Raw genomic sequence first — 21,085 nt, 5'->3', positions numbered from 1 at the left:
TATGTGCAAGTGACTATAATGGAGATAGAGTCTTTTATAGAATCAATTAAGGTAAAACAAAGCCAGAAGGGCAGGGTCTTGATCAGTTAGGATTAGTGATCGTATGAGAGACACCCGAGAACTTGCTCCCTCTCCCTCTCTTTCTTCATTCTCCCCCTTCCCTTATTCACACATGTGAAGACACAGTGAAAGAGTGTTCATCTCCAAGCCAGGAAGAGAGAACTCACCAGAAACTGACCCTACAGACCTTGATCTTAGACTTCTAGCCTCCAAAACCATGAGAAAATTAATTCCTGTTGTTCAAACCACCCAGTCTGTGGTGTTTTGTGCTGGAAGCCTGAGCTCAGACATCCTCATTTCTCCTCTCTCCCTTCCAATTTTGAAATGGAGGTATTTTTCAAGGTAATAATGTCCCAGTCTACTGCCTTGTCAACCTTCCTCCTATTCTAATCTCACTGCTCCCTTGAGTTCATCTATAACTCACAAAATATGTATCTGACCTCTCCTTTGAGCTCCTGAAACCAAATCTTTGAAATCTCTGTTTCAATCCTTACTTGGTTATTCCACAGCCATAGCAAACCTGTCATTTCCAAACTGAACTCATTAACCCCTCCCTGAGAGGGGAGGGTTTACCTTTTTCATTCCACCAAATTCTTTGCAGAACAAAGGAGGACCTAAAGAGAAGTGGATATTTGTATAGACAGATAAAATTAGGGCAAAAGTTTGAGCATGTGACCTGTGTGTCATGCACTTTGCCAAATGATTTACATGAATCTGTTGGTTTAACTTGCGTAATCACTCTCAATTTACAGATACAGTAATTGGGAAAAGGTTAAGCAATGTGCTAAAGGTCACAGCAGCATCACTAACTAATAAAACTAAGTTTGAAAACCAGGCAAAGTCTGGAGTGTAGCTTCAAACAGATACTGGACTGTGCTCACAGAGTGTAGCTTCAAACAGATACTGGACTGTGCTCAACCAACCGTCTGTTCTCTGTCTGGGTAATCCCATCCCTTCCCATGTCGTATCTGTGCTTCTGTCATGTGGGAAAATAGCAACACATGTTCACACTGCTTCACAGACTGCCCTCCCTCTTCTCTCCCTTACCATTGCCACCTTTGCTAACACTGTTGCCTTGGCCTAGATCATTGGTCCTTTCCCCTGAGAACGGATGTGCATGTCACAGTGTCTATGAAACTTTCCCTCATCTCTCCAGGAAAAGTTCATCACTCCTTCCCTCTGCTCCTTCCAGCACATTTTATTTTTACTGCTATCAAAGCACCTATTACACGTTATGGTATTGAGTTCTGTGTTTGTCTTCTCTGCTAGATTACCAGCTCTGGGACAGTAAGGACTTGAGTAGCTTGTCACTGAATATCCTGCCACTCAGCAGGAGAGTCAATAAGTGGCTATAACTGAGGGAAAAATGAGCACACATTTGGCCTTTTGGACCAGTGGTGTGAGAAGGAACCTGAGAGTATCAAGGATCTGTAACCAAGACTGGGAAAAAAGGGGGTCGCACATGAGAAACCTCCACAAGAAGAAAAATATTCAAACACAGTGGGCATTATATCTCAACTAATATTGTAGGCTCATAATATCAAGCAAGCCATTGGTAGAAGGGTGCCAGCAGCCTGGGAAACCTTCTTTGGGATATGACTAAGGAAAAAGTTGAAGTCACAGGGGTTAATATCCATAAGATCAGGAACTCAGTCATGTGTGTTAGGAGAAGGGTGATAATGCCACTTTCTTCATAAGAAACCTTCCTACCTCCCCAAAATGGCCATATTTCAGAAATACACATGTGAATTCATCAAAGAAATAGGAATATGTACACATTAGAGCACATGAAATGGGATAAGATCTAGCCATGAATTTAGGGGTGCATGAAATATTCATTTCTCTATAACTTATGAATCAAATTAAGTCTGTGCGCTCACCAGGGAGATGTAAACTTCCATCTCAAAACCTCAAGGTACAGATGGCAGATCAAGCACAGGCATCTACTGTGCCCTCTCTGACAAGCCCACTAAACTACAGCAAAGAGATTTTGTTTAAAAGAATAAACTAGAAAGGACAGGGAGAAGAGGAGGGAAGACAACCACCCTCTAATTCTGGAGGCTAGAAAGCAGATGGGCAAGTGGTAACTGTCTTGGCAGTTCTAAGCCACCAGTAGGGAATGCCAGGAAACAATCCAAATAAGAATATGGAATCTTCAAAAGGCCTAGGAATTGGCAGCACCAGGTATCACCTCTGGAAGTGGGGTGCAATGGTGGGGGTGGCTAAGAAACAGAGGACCATTTCAAAGCTGTGTAACTGTCAGATCCGGAGCTGACTGTGCAACATTGTCAAGATGACACATTAAGGAACCTAACTGCCTGGCTGCATGAGCCAGCTGGCCACTTCCTAACTAAGAAGTCTGGACAAGCGATTTCACCATTCAGTTTTAGTTCTTGCATCTGGAAAATGGAGCATTGACACTTTTTTCCTTTTGGTAAATTAAGATGTATAAAGTTTGTATACCCGTGCCTGGTGCATAGTAAATTCTTACAGATAGATAAATACATATATACATATCCCACTTCCGATCACAGACCACTGGGAAATTACCTCTTCCTTGTTTCAGCAGGTCTTAACTGTATCACACCCACCAAACCTGGGGAGATTGAAAGAGATTGTCTGTGAACAGGGAGCAGTATACACAGATAGGGGCAGAGAGTAGCACATAGAAAGTAGGGATTAGGGAGGCCTGCAAAATAAATACTGACCACCCTCTTTCTCCCGAGCCTCCAGAGAACACTGGTTACCAGTCACACCATCTAGCAGAAGTTAAGAAGTGACTTTTCTGGACAACCCAGCCAGTCCAAGAGTATAGCACTAATAATGCTAACTCTGGAGGTTCTTGGTAAGTAATTCAAGTTGATCAATCTACAATGAAGCTTTTGGTCCAGAAGCTGTATCCAGATATTCAGAGCTTGTGATTCCTTCTTATGCCATGTGAGTAAACAACCAAGGACTATCTGACATGGGGAGACCTCTTCTAATATGGAACTCAGAACCAAAAACCACGCAAACAGGTAAGAACAACTGGCAGAAAGGGAGAAGACATTGCACCCATCAAAGAAAAACAATGGCACACAATTTTTTAAAAAAGGAATAAGAAGAAAGTGTGAACATGAAAAGGAATTGTTGGAAGTTGAAAACATGACAGTAGAAACAAAGAAAAGTAATAAAAGTTTTAGAAGAAAAGTTTTAAAATATTACAAAAAGTAGAACAAAAAGAAAAGAGATGGAAAATATGAATTTTTACCCTAAGAAGAAAATGATTAGATTAGGTGGTCTGACTTCCAAATGATATTATTTCCAGAAAAACATATGGGAGATTACTATCAGTAAACTAATTAAAGAAAATTCCCAAGAACTAAACAGCATGAGCTTCAGATTGAAAGGGTTCACCAAATACCCAGGAGATTGGGTAAAATTAAATATACTCCTAGATTCAGCATACTATAATTTTGGAAAAGTGAAAATAAAGAGAAGATTCTAAAAGTTTTCAGAAAGAAATAGCGAGTCACACACTAGGGGTCAGAAAGAAAATGAGTTTGGAATTTTTAGCAGTAAACTCGATGCTAGAAGCAATAGAATCATTCCTTCTGATTCTGATGAAAGGTATTTTTCAAACCATAGTAGAATTCATCCTCAGAAAAACTTTAATCAAATACTGAGTCTAGTGTCACATCCTGACACAACATTTGCCCTGATGTGCTGAAGTTCTCAAAGAGAATATGCTGGTATTGTCTTGCCAGGATTTGCCAAATCAGAAATATATCCTACCTGGTGCCTGAAAGTTAGGGTTGGTTGGTCTCTCTTCTCATGACTATCTGGGAGTAGGTACTGGTCATAATATGCTATAAATGCTTTTTTAATAATAAAAGAAAAACATGTAAGGGTAGATAAAAGGTGTTTTGGGATATATAAGTTCCCAAATACATTACCTTCTTGCTAAACTACCAGAGGGTGTTCAGTACCACCAAAGTCTCTGAGTCAACTAACCTTGTGATTCACAGGGCATCAAGCGAGTACTCCTAAGAATTTTACCTTAATAGTGGAGAAATTAGACATAGGCTATATCCTGATCTCTCTGCTCCTTTCAAATAAAGATTAAAAGCAAGAACCAAGAGTATTAACTTTTTACAAGTAATTTAATTGAATCCCAAAACAAATTTTGAGAAAATGTATAGCTACACAAAAAAGTCCAAGATTCAAGATAAAATTTACAATACCAAGTATTTAATCAAAAAATAACAATCACACTAAAAAGCAAGAAAACAGCCCCCAATGAGGGAAAGATGAACTAAAAAATAAAACTGAGGAATGACAGAGATGATAGCATTAGATGATTAGATGATAGCAAAGTTCTAGAATGAATATTATAATCACATTTTATATATTCAATAAGCTAGAGGAAAGCATAATCATATCAAGCAGGAACACAGAATTACAAAAAGTGTCAAAATTTCCATAGATGAACACTAAAGTGACTGGGTTAAAAGTCCCTTAAATGAGCTTAACATCAAATTGCCACTGGGAGAAGGGGGAGGAGGATTAGTGATTTAAGGACATATCAAAAGAAAATGCCCAAAATTATATCTAAAGGGAAAAAAATTGAAAAAAAATGAATAAAACACAGAGTTGTGTGATAATTTCACAAGAGCTAATAAATACTCAAATAATGATAATCCCTGGGGAAAGGAGATAGAAAGGTATACAAAATATATTAAAAGAAATAATAACCAAAAACATTCCAAATTGATAAAATTGTAAACCTACAAATCCAAGAAGTTCCAAGAACTTCATGCACAAGAAACATGAACAAAACTACACTATGTCACATTAAGTCCTAAAAGTCAATGATAAAAATAAAAATCTTGAAAGCACCCAGAGAAATAAAGATAAATAAGTAGAAACAAAAATAATAGGGCAGTGAATTTCTAAGGCAGAAACGAACAATGGGGCGATAACATCTTTTTTAGTACTGAAAGAAAAGCAAAACCAAAAATGTCAACCTAGCATTCTATAACCAGTGAAAATATCCTTCAAAAATTAAGGCAAACTGAAAACACATTAGACGTACAAAAGCTGAAAGAATCCATTATCAACAGAACTACACTTCAACCAATGTTAAAGAATATTTTTCAGCTGGAAGAAATATAATTCCAGATAGAAATCTGGATCTACACAAAGGAACCAAAGAACACTGGAAGTGGTAACAATGCGTGGAAATATTTTTTTAAAAGTTCACTTTAAATCTCTTTAAAAGATTCCTGATTGTTTAAAGTGAAAGTAGCAATGTGTGAGGTGGTTTTAACATTTGTGGAGGTAAAATGACAACAAAAGTCCAGTGACTGGGAGGGGAGAAAAATGGAAGCACAGTGTCATCAGAGTCTCGAAGGCTGAATGGGATGGGTTGTACATGTCCACAGCAAATCCTCAAGTATTCACTGAAATAACACAGCACGTGGATGACAGAACAGATAAAAAGGATTTCATAAAATATATTCAACCCATAAGAAAGCAGGAAAAAATTGGGGAGGTGGCAAAGTTCAGATGAGAAAAATAGAAAACAAACAGCAAATTTAAACTAAACCATATTACTGATCATACTAAATGCAAATGGTCTAATCACACCAATGAAAGGCAGAGATGGATAAACTAAGTTTTGACAAGCAAGACCAAATATATCATGCCTACAGGAAATGCACTGAAGAAGATACACCATGTAACACTATTCAAAGAAATTTCAGAAGAAAGAAAATTTCCAAGGAAGAAGAGAAGCCTTTCATAGTTTGTCAAGAGGACACAATTTTCCTAAAGGTTTATCCACCTAATAATAGAATTTCAGAATAAATATAGCAATGATAGAACTATAAGGAAAAAAAATATAATTTTGGTCAGAATAGCTTCTTTAAGAATTGATAGAATATGTTTGCAGAAAATCAGTAAGAATATAGTAAACTGAACAACACTATCAGCCAATTTAACCTAATTGATATCACTGTGATATCATCACTGTGACAAATATCTACAATAAGTAACTTAAAAGGAGAAAAGGTTTATTTTGGCTCAGGGTTTCTGAAGTTTCAGTCACTGGTCACTTGGTCACATTGCTCTGAGCCTATGACAGCATGGTATATTATGGTGGGAATGCATGGTGAAGGAGGCTGCTCTCCTCATAGAGTCTAGGAAGCAGAAAGAGAGAGAGAGGCCGAAGTCCCAATATTCCATTCAAGGACATGCCCTTAGGGACATAACTTCCTCCTCCCACTTGTACCCACATACTAAGGGCTTGCATCATCTCTTAAGAGCACCACAAACTGGCAAACAAACCTTTAACATATGGCATTTTCCAAAACAATGTAAGCACTAAAAAATAAATATTTTCCCTACACATTAAACACCTAGTACAATTAAAAAAAAATATGGCATTTGGAGACCATTCAAGAACTAAACCATGACAAATAGTCCATCCAAAAGTAGCAGTATATTTACTGAGATATATTCTGATCAATAAAATGAGTTTTAAATTTTGTTAAAGGGGCTGATCCAAGATGGCAGACTAGAGGGAGGCTGTGTTCCTTGTCACTCTGTAACTCCGGTTTCAAGCAGAGGATATCTGTTTCTCGATTGCTCACTGTCAGGCGTCTATCATCTGACATTTGCCTGCCTCTCGCCTGTCCATCGCCTGCCTTACACCTATCCACCACCCAACACACGAGGTTCACCTCCCGATCATCCGACAACAGTCAGCAAACTGATCACCGACCGCTAGTGGAGCACCGGCTGCCGGCTGTTGCCTGGAAGTTCACTGTTACAGTACCTGCAGGTTTGATTACATGTGGCTGCCGCCATTTTGAGACAACAGTCAGGCCCCGTAGGACCCCTGGCCGGGCTGACTGAGCCCCGTCTCCAGGAGCCCTCAGCCTGACGGATCGCTCCCTGTCTCTGGGACCCTCACATTGACTGACTGCTCCCTGCCGTCAGGACCCCCTGACCAACTAACTGCGCCCTAGCACCGGGGCCCCAGACCAATTGACTGCACCCGGCCTCCAGGATCCCACAATCACACCAAACACACTGGACCTCCAGGACCCCTGCCAGACCAACCACATCCCGTCTCCAGGACCTCCAGCTGACCACATCCACCCCTGAGCTGTAGCTCCCCATTTGCCAACATATTTTGAAGCCAGAGCGGACATCTTGGATAATACTAGAAGCCGTAGCTCCGATCTTTGGGTGGGGTAAATCCCATCCTGCGACGCCTGCTGGAGGCATCAGGTACCTCTCATGCATCAGGCTACTGAACACTGGGAGGTTTCATTAGTATATGACTGATATACAGTAGATTTTCTTTTTTCTCCTTTTTAAAAAATTTAAGTTTTTATTTCTTTACTTTTCGTGCTCTCTTTTCCTTTTGTTTACCTGTTCCCTCAGAGTCTCTTTCTCCCTTTTTTGCATGCTAACATCGATTTCTTTTGATTACACTCTCACACTTTCTATTTTCTAGAACTTCTGTATATTCTTTTCTTATCCCATTAACAGCCACATTCTACATCCTCTGCATCCTCTTTGTCCTCCATTAGAAACTGCAGACCTTATTGCAAACCTGTTTGTTTTACCGAAGATAATATTTGAACACATTTTGTTTACTATGACAATTTTGTTACTGTCCCCATAGGGGCTATTTGGTCTAGGATTGCATAGTGTCTGATTTGGGCACTGCTAATATTGATCTCCCCTTAAAGAAAGGGTTTTGGAAACCTACAGGGCCACTATAAGCCTATAGGGGGAAATCTGCAATACCCCAGATCTGCACTGCTAGAGGGGAAGATACATGAACAACATGAAAAAACAAGGGAAGAAAATGATCCAAACAAATCTAGATTCTATAGTAATAGAATCCAATGACAGTATGGTAGAAGAAATGTCAGAAAAGAACTTCAGATTATACATGATTCGCAAAGCAAAGGATGAGATAAGAGAGCAAATGCAGGCAATGAATGATAATACCGATAAGCTGAAAGAGCACCTGCAGGAAGCAAAAGATCATTTCAACAAAGAGATAGAGATTCTCAAAAAAAAAACCAAACGGAAATCCTTGAAATGAAGGAGACAATAAACCAAATAAAAAACTCAATGGAAAGCATCACCAAAAGACTAGACCACTTGGAAGGCAGAACCTCAGACAATGAAGACAAAATATTGAATCTTGAAAATAAAGTTGGCCAAACACAGAAGATGGTAAGAAATCATGAACAGAATCTCCAAGAACTATGGGACATCATGAAAAGACCAAATTTAAGAATTATTGGGATTGAGGAAGGCACAGAGATACAAACCAAAGGAATGAACAACCTATTCAATGAAATAATATCAGAAAATTTCCCAAACCTGAAGAATGAAATGGAAAATCAAATACAAGAGGCTTACAGAACACCAAATGCACAAAATCACAACAGATCCACACCAAGGCACATTATAATGAAAATGCCTAACATTCAAAACAAAGATAGGATTTTGAAGGCCACAAGAGAAAAGCATCAGATTACATATAGGGGGAGACCAATACGGATAGCAGCTGACTTCTCAACCCAGATTCTAAAAGCTAGAAGGGCCTGGAACAACATATTTCAAGCTCTGAAAGAACATGGTTGCCAACCAAGAATCCTATACCCAGCAAAACTAACCTTCATATTTGGAGATGAAATAAAATCCTTCCATGATAAACAAAAGTTAAAAGAATTTACAAATAGAAAGCCTGCACTACAGAATGTTCTCAACAAAATAGTCCATGAGGAGGAAATGAAAAACAACAATGGAGGTCAGCAAAGGGAGGAACTACCTTAGAGAAAAACCACTCAAAGGAGAAACCAAGCCAACTTAAAAACCAAAAATAAGCCAAATGACTGGAAATACAAATCATTTCTCAATAATAACCCTGAACGTTAATGGCCTAAACTCATCAATCAAAAGACATAGACTGGCAGAATGGATTCAAAAGAAAGACTCAACAATATGCTGCCTGCAAGAGACTCATCTCATAGAAAAAGACATCCACAGACTAAAGGTGAAAGGATGGGAAAAAACCTACCACACATATGGACTCAGTAAAAAAGCTGCGGTTTCCATCCTTATCTCAGATAAAGTGGACTTCAAGCCAAAGATAGTCAGAAGGGATAAAGAAGGACATTTCATACTGCTTAAGGGAACCATAAATCAGGAAGACATATAACAATAGTAAATATTTATGCCCCAAACAATGGTGCATCCCTGTACATCAAACAAATCCTTCTCAATTTCAGGAATCACATAGACCACAACACAATAATTCTGGGTGACTTTAACGCAACACTGTCACCACTACATAGATCTTCCAAACAAAATCTAACCAAAGAAACCATAGAACTCAATAACACAATCAATAACCTAGACTTAATAGACATATATAGAATATTCCATCCATCAATGAGTGGATTAACTTTCTTCTCAGAAGCACATGGAACCTTCTCGAAAATAGACGATATGTTATGCCACAAAGCAACCCTTAGGAAATGCAAAAAAATAGAGATACTGCCTTGTGTTCTATCAGATCATAATGGATTGAGAGTAGAAATCAAAGACAAAATAAAAAACAAATTACTCCAACACCTGGAGACTAAAAAATATGCTATTGAATGAAACATGGATAACAAAAAACATCAGGGAGGAGATTAAAAAGTTCTTAGAGGTCGATGAGAACGATGATGCAACATATCAAAATCTCTGGGACACTATGAAAGCGGTACTAAGAGGAAAATTCATTGCATGGAGCGCATTCCAGAAAAGAATGAAAAATCAACAACTAAATGACCTAACATTACAGCTCAAAACCCTAGAAAAAGAAGAACATAATAACAGCAAAAGTAGTAGAAGACAGGAAATAATTAAAATCAGAGCTGAAATCAATGAAATTGAAACAAAAGAAACTATTCAAAAAATTGACAAAACAAAAAGTTGGTTCTTTGAGAAAGTAAACAAAATAGACAAACTCTTAGCCACACTAACAAAGAGAAGGAGAGAAAAGACTCAAATTACTAAAATACATGATGCAAAAGGAAATATCACGACAAACACCACTGAGATACAGAACATAATGAGAAGCTACTTTGAAAATCTGTATTCCAACAAAATAGAAACTACCGAAGACATTGACAAATTTCTAGAGACATATGCTCCTCCCAAACTGAACCAGGAAGACATACACAATTTAAACAGATCAATATCAAGCAATGAAATAGAAGAAGCCATTAAAAATCTACCATCCAAGAAAAGCCCAGGATAAGACAGATTCTCAGCCGAGTTCTACAAGTCCTTCAAAGAAGAACTCATTCCAATACTTCTCAAAGTATTCCAGGAAATAGAAAAGGAGGGTACCCTACCAAACTCATTCTATGAAGCTAATATCACCCTCATACCCAAACCAGGAAAAAACACATCAAGGAAAAAAAATTTTACACCAATATCCTTGATGAATATAGATGCAAAGATCCTTAACAAAATATTGGCAAAATGTATTCAAAAATATATTAAGAAAATTGTGCACCACGATCATGTGGGGTTCATCCCTGGAATGCAAGGACGGTTCAACATTCGTAAATCAATAAACGTAATTCATCATGTCAATAGACTTAAGGATAAGAATCATATGGTTATTTCAATTGACGCAGAAAAAGCGTTTGACAAAATACAACACCCCTTCATGCTCAAAACACTAGAACTAGGAACATACCTGAACATTGTAAAGGCTATTTATGCTAAGCCCATGGACAACATCATTCTTAATGGAGAAAAACTGAAAACATTCCCTTTAAAAATGGGAATAAGACAGGGATGTCCTCTTTCACCACTTCTATTCAACATTGTCCTCAAAACTCTAGCCAGAGCAATTAGGCAGACTAAAGAAATTAAAGGGATACGAATAGGAAAAGAGGAACTTAAACTGTCACTATTTGCAGATGACATGATTCTATATTTAGAGGATCCAAAAACCTCCCCCAGAATACTTCTAGACCTCATCAATGAATTCAGCAAAATAGCAGGCTATAAAATCAACACACATAAATCTAAAGCATTTTTATACGCAAGCGACGAAACAGCTGAAAGGGAAATGAGGAAAACAACCCCATGTGCGATAGCCTCAAAAAAATAAAATACTTGGGAATCAATCTAACCAAAGAGGTAAAAGATCTCTACAATGAAAACTACAAAACATTGAAGAAAGAAATTAAGGAAGACCTTAGAAGATGGAAAGATCTCCCATGTTCTTGGATAGGAAGAATTAATATTGTCAAAATGGCCATACTACCAAAAGTACTATACAGATTCAATGCAATTCCAATTAAAATTCCAATGATGCACCTTACAGAAATAGAGTAAGCAATCATGAAATTCATCTGGAAGAATAAGAAACCCAGAATAGCTAAAGCAATCCTTAGCAAGAAGAATGAAACAGGGGATATCACAATACCAGAACTTCGACTATACTACAAAGCTATAGTAACAAAAACGGCATGGTATTGGCACCAAAATAGACAGGTAGATCAATGGTACAGAACAGAGGACATGGACACAAACCCAAATAAATACAATTTTCTCATACTAGACAAAGGTGCCAAAAATATGCAATGGAGTAAAGATAGCCTCTTCAACAAATGGTGCTGGGAAAACTGGAAATCCATGTGCAACAGAATGAAACTAAATCCCTATCTCTCACCCTGCACAAAAATCAACTCACAATGGATCAAGGACCTTGAAATCAGACCAGAGACCCTGCATCTTATAGAAGAAAAAATAGGTCCAAATCTTCACCTTGTTGGCTTAGGATAAGACTTCCTTAACAGGACTCCCATAGCACAAGAAATAAAAGCAAGAATCAATAACTGGGATAGATTCAAACTAAATAGCTTTCTCTCAGCAAAGGAAACTATTAGCAATGTGAAGAGAGAGCCTACAGAGTGGGAGAATATCTTTGCCACCCATACTTCAGATAGAGCACTAATTTCCAGAATATATAAAGAACTCAAAAAACTCTACACGAAGAATACAAATAACCCAATCAACAAATGGGCTAAGGATATGAACAGACACTTCACAGAAGAAGATCTACAAGCAATCAACAGATATACGAAAAAATGTTCACCATCTTTAGTAATAAGAGAAATGCAAACCAAAACTACCCTAAGATTCCATCTCACCCCAATTAGAATGGCAATTATCAAGAATACAAGCAACAATAGGTGTTGGAGAGGATGTAGGGAAAAAGGTACACTCATACATTGCTGGTGGGGCTGCAAATTAGTGAAGCCACTCTTGAAAGCAGTGTGGAGATTCCTTAGAAAACTTGGAATGGACCTACCATTTGACCCAGCTATCCCACTCCTCGGCCTATACCCAAAGGACTTAAAATCAGCATACTACAGAGATACAGCCACCTCAATGTTCATAGCTGCTCAATTCACAATAGCCAGACTGTGGAACCAACCTAGATGCCCTTCAATTGATGAATGGATAAAGAAATGTGATATATATATATATATATATATATATATATATATATATATACACACACACACACACACACACACACACATACACACACACACACACACAATGGAATATTATTCAGCTATAAAGAATAATAAAATTATGGCATTTGCAGGCAAATGGATGAAATTGGAGAATATCATGTTAAGTGAGATAAGCCAATCTCAAAAATCCAAAAGACGAATGATCTCACTGATAAGCGGATGATGACACATAATGGTGGGTGGAAGGAGGGCAAGAATGGAGGAAGGAGGGACTGTATAGAGGGAAAAGAGAGGTGGGAGGGGTGGGGGGGGAGGAAAAAATAACGGAATGAATCAAACATCATTACTCTATGTAAATGTATGAATATGCAAATGGTATGCTGTTACTCCATGTACAAACAGAAACAACATGTATCCCATTTTTTACAATAAAAATAAATTTTAAAAAAATTTTGTTAAAGGACTTAACTCATATGTAATTTGTTTTCTGATTATAATGCCATTAAATTATCAATCAGTAACAGAAAAATATCTGAAAAATCACCGAGTATTTGGAAGCAAGTTAGCATACTTCTAACTAACATACAGGTCAAAGAGTAAGTCAAAAGGGAAACTAATATGAATTATGCACTGACTGAAACTGAAAACACTGTATACCAAAACTTGGAGAATATAACTAAAACTACCACATGAGGTAGCCATTGCAATCCTGAGTTTTACCCAAACTAAAAGAGAACTAAAAAGTCTACATCCATATAAACACTCTAGACACTGTTTGATTCCATATACACAAAATTCTTAAAAAATTGAAGCTAACCTATAATGACATCAAGGAGATCACTTGCCACCTGGAAAGGGTGACAGCTGAGTAGATCAGAAAGAAGGATTTCAAAGGGGTACAAGTAAGCTTCTGGAAGGAATTGACATGTTTATTGTCATTACTGTGGTAATAGTTTCAGGGTATACTGTGGCACATGGGTACTTTTACAATTGGTTTTTGTCCAACCTGCATGCCATCTTTTCCTGATCATACGTAGGAAGCACATCTTCATGTCCTTTATTGTTGACTACACCATTCCCAGCTAATGTTATATCTCCTGCCACAAGAGAAAAGTAGCAACATTGTTATTACTCACAAGGCCATGGCCACTGATTTTGGAACCTGATTATACTGAAGGGACTTAGATACTTTTGCCTCTCAAGTTTATAAATACTGTTTTTTAACCCTGGTTATGTACCATGCACATCATCTATCGTGCCATCCTTGAACACTGGCTTCTGGCAATTGTTGTTGGTTTTGGTTTTGTTTTGTTTTTGCAGTGTCAGGGACTGAATCCAGGGCCTCTTGCATGCTAGGCAAGTGCTCTACCACTAAATATGTCCCCAGTCCTTGATGACATTTTTATAAGTCATTCTTATGTTTCATTGATGGTGACCACAAAATGCAATTCTTAATAAGAGTACACAGGAAAATGCACAGATAATTCATTTTCTGATGATGTTAATTTAGCTCTGGCATTTTATACTCTAAAAGTAGATCAACACATCTTCCACTGACATCCTCTTTCAATTTCCTTAGACTGCAATCACTGCATACCTAGAATGGAATTTCTATCAACATTGATGACACTTCTGGGCTGGAGCTCAGGGGTAAAGCACTTACCTAGCATGTGTGAGGCCCTGGGTTAAATCCTCAGTACCATAAAACAAAATTTTTTAAACATGTTTTCCATATACTACTTCCATCAGGGAAGTAACAAAAAAGACCATGGGTAGAGAGAAAAAAGTCATCCCATTTGCATAGAGTTTTTGTCCATCATTCTGCATGACTTAAAACCAACCTGAAAGAGTGCAATACCACCACATGGGTCAAAAGCAAAGACAACTGTTGGACTTATTGCATTGAAGAACAATAATTTTAAAAGTATTTAGTGATATAGGTGCAACCAACTGATCCAGGAACTCTCAGACGTTTGTCATACAGACTGCAACAAAAATGGAACAACCATCCGACAGTCAGTGATGAGAGGCTACACAATATAAAGTACCTTTGCCACCACCACCCCAGAGGCCATTGGAATATATGACACATAGATCCATACGCAGATCAGATGCAAGAATCAGTAATGGGATGCTAGCCCTAAATTCGTCATGTCTCTAGTATAAGAGTCACACTATTCTAATTTAGACTCAATTCCATACAATCCCATAAAACGAAGACCATGGTAGCCACTTGCCAGATCACTCCCCTGGAAGCTGAGTCTAGCTAGTGGGTTCAGGGTGACCCCTATAGCTGCAAGATGGTCTTGCACCCCCATTGAGGCAAGATGGTCTTCCAGGCATCTGGTTGAACCCACATGCTTGACAGAAGGTTGGCAAACAGCCCCCAGGAAGTAAAAAGAAGGACTGTGCCACTATGTGACCCAGTGGTGTGCTACACATCTCATTAAGATAATTGCCAGCTCTGGCCCAGTCAGTCCCAGACTATTGATAGAGACAGAAAATTTCAGGGTATGCATTTTTAGCAACTGAGACACATGATAAACCAGATCCAGATTCACAGTTTCCTGTAAGCACTGGCTGTCACAGTCACCAAAGAGGGACACAGATAACTTTATGGAGGGTACTCCAAAGTATGGGACACTCTGAAGCACAGAACCTGGGAAAGGGCCCCACTCCCTAGGAAAGGATGAGGAAGGAGCCTTCCTCCTTGCCTGCATGAGATTGACACACAGTAGTCACCAACAAACCTGCAATGAGGATACAATGTGTGAGAGATTAGATGTTATTGTTTTAAGTCACTGATATTCAGCATTATAGTTACCACATCTCATCCTGATTGATGCACAGGGTGACAGCCATGTACTAACAGACAGATTATAATATAGGGAACCAAGGTTATTCAACAGGAAGATGTGTTGAGGGGTGTCAGTACCACTCTGTCTCATGATATTACCAATTTGTAAGTGTTTTTAATTAGTAATGTTTGGGTGAGTCTAGCCCAGATTCTTGTTTGTGTTTTACTTGACAGGACCATGAGATGATGAAGTTCTTTCATTAGAACATTAATATCTTCTTTGTTCTGATCTGAAAGCTCACTACTGGAAATGTACTTAAAAGCAGAAATTGATCAATCCCTCTGTCAATGCTCCTGTCCATGATGCCCAGCATCTTGCCAACACTATTAGTCAGCTACACCCCCCTACATGCTCCAGAGTCTTTCCCACCACCTCACCCAATGACTTCTCCAGAAGGTCCTTTTATAAAACTCAAGAACATAGAAACCCAAGGATGAGCAAAAGGCACCTGCTAGGTTAATGTGGAGGACTTCATCTGGTGGGAGCAATAACGAATTTCTTTACACAGCTTGCTGCTCCAAATTTCTATTAATTTACCTTCGCATCCATTTCAATATAGCTTTGACAAAATAATAAAATATTTGAGGAAAAGCAAAAGTGAATCTCATTCATTACCAGTGTCTCCTTCACTACCAAGTGTGCAACAAATGGGCCCATAGAAAATAGCAGGGAGGCCTCCAGCTCCATCACAGTTGCTACTGATACTCAAGACCAAAGTAGGCCCTTACAACCTAGCAGTACTCCCTTCTAAGGCACATGACAGGGTGCAGATTCTGTGAAGGCTAATTCCAAGGCAAAGGGAAGTGTATGCCACTCTCTCTGTGCACTGAATGCGACTGTTTCCTCTGATGTCTTGATCTCTCTAAGAGCAGTCATTAGGCAGTGAGGGCGCATACCAATTCCATCACCCCTGTCCTGACTTCTGTCCCTGATATCATTTCTTGGACTACAAAAATCCGCTCCCTTTCTCCTCTTATTGCCCTGAAAGTCCTTTGATAGAATTTATTCGATGCTTTAGGCTTTAGAAAATTCAAAGACAGAAAAGGCAATGTCTTTAAAGATTCACTTCTTGCTTTGGACCTTGTAGCATTATTCCCCCTAGCCTTCACATCTGCCAATCAAATCAGAGGACTTTTTATCTATCTACCTTCATGGTCAGGTGAGCATGAGTGGAGAAGTTCAGAGAACTCTGAAATGAATACCCCACCCAGGAGCAGAGAGAAACAGAGAAATGCCCCAGAAGTATTTACTTAAAATTTTCACTTATACACACAATTTGGGGACCCATGTAAACAATCATGAGAGAGTAAAGAACAGATCATTTGCTCCTATACTTGTCAAGTGCCATCAACTCCAAACAGAGTTCCTTGAACTATGTCTTAGAAATTTGCATAAAGAATACAAGTGTTCTGCAGATGTTCCAGGGGAGTCAGAGCATTTAACAGGTAAGTCTGACAGGTGGTTCTAGAAGCCTCTGTCCCTTTGCCTAATGCAGTTATTCTTTTGGATTGAATCTCATTTGGGGGCTGTGAAATGCAGAGCCAACAATGTAAAATGTGTCTGCAAAGTAAAGTAAAATAAGGTTTATTCAGGGACTTCTGAGCCCAATAGTCTATAATGAAGCTCTCATTTCTGCCTTTCCCTGGCCTCAGTTCTGACTCTGGAACATCACCACCAAGGCTGTGCTTTCTTTCCCTTCCTTAGTGCTATCATTAGTTACAGTCATTTTCAGCTCAAGTTCGGCACTTGTGGGCTTCCTGCATTTCCCAGTGAATGGCTTAAAGAAAGAACATTTTGCAAATTACTACTCCGTAGGTCAAAATTGTCAATTCTTTCTTAAAAACAACTGCAGCACCCCATTTTGAAAATGACTATTGTTATATAGCACTGTAAGGAAAAGACCAACATTATTGAATCGAACCATCAAGAGCAATTTAGACCCATTTCATACCTGCCATATTTATCCCTGCTCCTTGGCGGAGCTGTGGAATGTGAGTATTTAATACCCTTCACAGCAAGGAGTGTCAGACTGGCTATGCATTCTTAATGGGTTTGCCTCTAGAGTCCTGGGCGTGAATGAGGAACCTCATTTCAAGTGCAAGTACTGTCTTTGACACACGCAGAAAATGAGCTGTCACAAAGCTGGGCAGGAACTAGTGTCATATATGTAAAATGATATGCAAATACACATAAGTTACTCTGCATATGGAAATGGAAATGACTGAGCTGGTGTGACTTCTGTTGTGTGTGTGAGAGGAGCCTGAAGTTCAGGAGTATCAGAGGTTATATGGGATTATTCCAACGACACACTTAAGAATAGCATGTCCAACATAGCAGACTATGCAGAGAGCTGGCCAGGGACTTAATAACTGCCCTTCACTGTGTGCACACAGAGAAGTCATGGCAGAGACCACCAGTGTTTCCAGAAGAAAATTCCGGGCAGCCCTGCCATCAAGCCAGCTCTTGACAAATGCAAAAGAGGCCAGCCTCGCATCCTCTACTAGTGAGATTGGATTTGGAACCATGCAGAACTAAGTTCCAATTCAAGAGGTATGACCTCTCACCCATTCCTTAGCTCTGAGCCTGTTTCCTCGTCAACAAAATAGAGATAAAAATGCCAACACCCCCCCCGCCAAGGATCCGAGGAGGATTAAATAAGATAACCTAGATATAGTATCTGTCCTGCAGCTGATGCCCAATGTAGTTTACTCCCTCCCCTCTGTCCTCCCTTCTCGTCCCTATAGCAGTGACAACAAATCCTCTCCTTTCCCTCCTGGAAGGTAACATAGAGCTAGAATTTTAAGCAGCATCTCTAGCTCATGCTAGCCAGTATTTCACTGCCTAAGCTATTCATCTGGCTCAACAGAGATTCCCCACCCCCACTCCTTCTACCCATTAGTTAGCATAGTTTTCATCTCCCACCCAGGCCATTTATACTGTGCCCTGAGAGGGCATCTTTCCTCCCCAAACCCTCCTAAGCCACAAAACAAAAAGAACTTTCCCTGACCACCTCTGGATGTACAAGTCACTTAGCACCAGGAGAAATAATGAATTTTCTCCTATTCTGCTGAGGTTACCCACTATGGGCCATTAAAAAGATACTCATTTTTTAAATATACTTGACAGCCTGGAAGATATATTTGAGATATCAGAAAACTGAGCCCATTATGTGACATTTAGAATATACAGTGTGGCGATATATTTCTAAAATGTGCAATATACCTTATGAATTTATATTGCATATATGGCACTTAGTTATTTGTATTATTTCCCCTCTGTGGATTCAATGTTGCTAGATGATTTCCCTGTTTGAGCTTCTCCTTATTATCAGGCCCTTGGCCAACATAGCAGGAAAAAAAATTTTAAAAGGACAAGAATGCAGAGTTCAAGGTCAGTTGTTGGTTTCACACAAAATTGCACCATGGGAGGATGCACAGAATGGGAAGTTGCTTCAGTTTGCTGGGTACATTCACGTGCACACTGTCCATGATTATACATGTGAGGTGGGTGATCATTTTCTCATTGTGACTTTGAGGAAACTGAGGCTGGAGTAGGGAAGCCACCTCCTTACAGTCACGCAGCTAAGAGAGACAGGGGCAGAATCACAGATGAGCCAGACTCCCAGCCTACACTCTGCCCACAGCACCACCCCCACTGCCTTTGAGAAGAGCTTTGGGTCTGAAGGCCACTGTCTTGGGAAGATGGTGATAGTGGGCCTTGAATCTGAGACATGAGGCAGCATGTAGGTCCCTCATTTCCAACAGAGCAGGTGGAAGGAAACTGACAGCAGCTAAACAAGAACTGCAGCTTCTTCACTCAGCATGGAAGCCTTCCCTCATCTGACCTCAGCCCTCCTGCCCTATATCCTTACTCCTACGCATCCATTATCCCCAGTCCAGTCTCACTGTCCCATGAAATGCTTTGTCAAATACTGTGACTGAGGCATTCCCAGTGTAATTTCAGCCCTGACAGTCCTCCTCTACTCTTTTCCTTGTGGGTCCTGCCCATCATTCTCATTCCTCTTCCAGGTCTTTACTAACCCTGGCCTCACAGTCCCAACATCTCTTCAACCACGGTGGTTTTGCACCCTGATCCTATTTTTAGCACTTAACTTTCAACATGACAGCATTATAACCCAGAGCTCCCAATCACCCATCCAAGGACCAAGGACCAGGAACCATTCTCCATAAGCACATATCAGCTAAAATGAATGAACAGCTGGAAGCCAGTCAACTCTTCACTCCCAGAGTGTCTCTATTTTTTTCTCGGTGGTTCAGCGTTATTCTCCAGGGCCTCCCAGAGAATGTTAATTTTTGAAATCTTCCTTCCCAGGATGATCTATTTAGTTCTGGCTTCTTTCCTTGATGCAATAAAGATAGAGAATCTCCCCTTATCCCAGTAGGATTAGAACCCAAGCCTAATGGAATCAGAAAGCCATAAGAGTTGAAATGCAGTAGGAAAAACATCTGACTGCCCAGCACAGTTTTATTGCCCATGCCTCCCCCAGCCCATGGGGTGCTGCCTAAAAATAAACATCTCAACCACCGTCCCCAGAGATGGGAGTAAGATTCGTCCTCCGCAGTCATTCACTCCATCTCAGCCTGCTTTTCATACATCTTGGCCAACTTCATTTCAGTCTCTTCTTCCCTATATAGACCTGTGTTGTTGAAGGCCTAGATGCCTCTGGGATCCCATGGATACCTAAGTTGTGCCCAGTGAGCATCTCTGTGATGCAGCAACTCTGTAATTGTGCATAGGAAGCATGTGCCCCAGGATCTAGAATGCACCGGGAGGAGTGTAGTTGTGAGGAATTGACCTCACAGATCAGAAATGGGATGCAGACATTTCTGGTGAGTGGAACCAGGATTGATAACCTGAATTGTCCACGAGAATGGAATTTCCACCAGGGCAGAAAATTTAGTCTCAGCCTATTGAGAACACCAAGCAGCTTTAGACAAGATAAAAATCATCTCCCCCACTGCCTCATCTTCCTTCCTGACATTTTGGATTTCTGCTCTTCTTTCTCCCTGAGCCTAGCCATGAGACTTTGTCAAAACAGTCAACATACAAGCACCTTCATTTCCATCCCTCCATCAGTCATCTTTTCAGTCATAATTGACTGTACTGTTCTCTGCTCCTAGAAGCAACCTTGACAAATCCACAGCAGATGATTGGGTCAAAGCACCTTCACAATCCCCTCATTTTCCCCAGATTCAGACATTCCCCACCTTGTGTCCTGGAGCATTGAGCTCCCAGTATACCAAAGAGATGTCCTCCCAGATTGCTTCTGCTCCAGTGGCAGCTTAAGTCCACACCCTTCAAATTCAATTATTAGATAAGACAATTTACTCAAAAATTCAATCTGTTCTCTATCTCTCTTAATAATGTTCTCTCTTCCCCTCTATCTCTCTATTCCTACCCCCTCCTCAATGCTGCTTTCTATAAGAACATCTTATCTTTAAAGTGCAGTCCAACAGACTCAATTTCCTGTGTCTCAGGCCCACACCTATGTTGGCCAAAGCCACAGTCAGAGAAATGCTCAAACCACCACTATTCCCAGGAAAGCAGTGCTTGTCCCAGTGTTTACCATTCTAAGAATGTTTC

General features: G+C 39.7%; 1 non-coding gene across 1 annotated transcript; it reads left to right on the top strand.

The window, feature by feature from the left end:
* The first annotated feature begins 3,720 nt into the window (after positions 1–3,720).
* On the top strand, positions 3,721–3,829 carry LOC124986030 (small nucleolar RNA SNORA3/SNORA45 family). The gene has a single exon (XR_007108940.1). It is a non-coding gene; the product is annotated as a small nucleolar RNA SNORA3/SNORA45 family (small nucleolar RNA).
* Positions 3,830–21,085: the final 17,256 nt, after the last annotated feature.

Source organism: Sciurus carolinensis, chromosome 5, assembly GCF_902686445.1.
Source record: "Sciurus carolinensis chromosome 5, mSciCar1.2, whole genome shotgun sequence".
NCBI classification, from domain to species: Eukaryota; Metazoa; Chordata; class Mammalia; order Rodentia; family Sciuridae; genus Sciurus; species Sciurus carolinensis.
Note: the sequence above shows the minus strand (reverse complement) of the source record. Positions and strands in the feature narration are given on the sequence as shown.